The sequence below is a fragment of the Vombatus ursinus genome, unplaced genomic scaffold (assembly GCF_900497805.2).
Source record: "Vombatus ursinus unplaced genomic scaffold, bare-nosed wombat genome assembly UNPS02000513.1, whole genome shotgun sequence".
Lineage (NCBI taxonomy): Eukaryota > Metazoa > Chordata > Mammalia > Diprotodontia > Vombatidae > Vombatus > Vombatus ursinus.
In genome coordinates this window covers 55,050-55,728 of record NW_020940291.1, presented here as the reverse complement: position 1 = coordinate 55,728, position 679 = coordinate 55,050, and positions in this window count along the sequence as shown.

The window sequence follows — 679 nt, the reverse complement described above, 5'->3', positions numbered from 1 at the left end:
TTTCTAATTTGGCATTTAATTGGGGTTTTTTAATTTACTGTTTTTCTAGATTTTTTAGTTGTATGCCCAATTCATTGATATCCTCTTTCTCTATTTTATTCATTTAAGCATTTAGAGATATAAAATCTCCCCTAAGAACTGCTTTGGCTGCATCCCATAAGTTTTGGTATGTTGTCTCATTATTGTCATTCTCTTTGATGAAATTGTTGATTGTTTCAATGATTTGTTGTTTGACCCACTCATTCTTTAGGAGTAGATTATTTGGTTTCCAATTAGTTTTTCACCAGTCTTTCCACAGCCCTTTATTACACTTAATTTCTATTGCATTATGATCTGAAAAGGATGCATTTAATATTTCTGCCTTTCTGCATTTGATTGTGAGGTTTTTATGCCCTAAAACATGGTCAATTTTTGTGTAGGTGCCATGTACCACTGAGAAAGGTGTATTCTTTTCTGTCCCCATTCAGTTTTCTCCAGAGGTATATCATATTTAACTTTTCTAAAATTCTATTCACCTCCTTAATTTCTTTTTTGTTTATTTTGTCTTTAGATTTATCTAGTTCTGAGAGGGGAACGTTGAGATCCTCCTCTAGTATAATTTTGCTCTCTATTTATTCCTGTAACTCACTTAACTTCTATAAGAATTTGGATGCTAGAACCAGAACATTGTACACAGTAA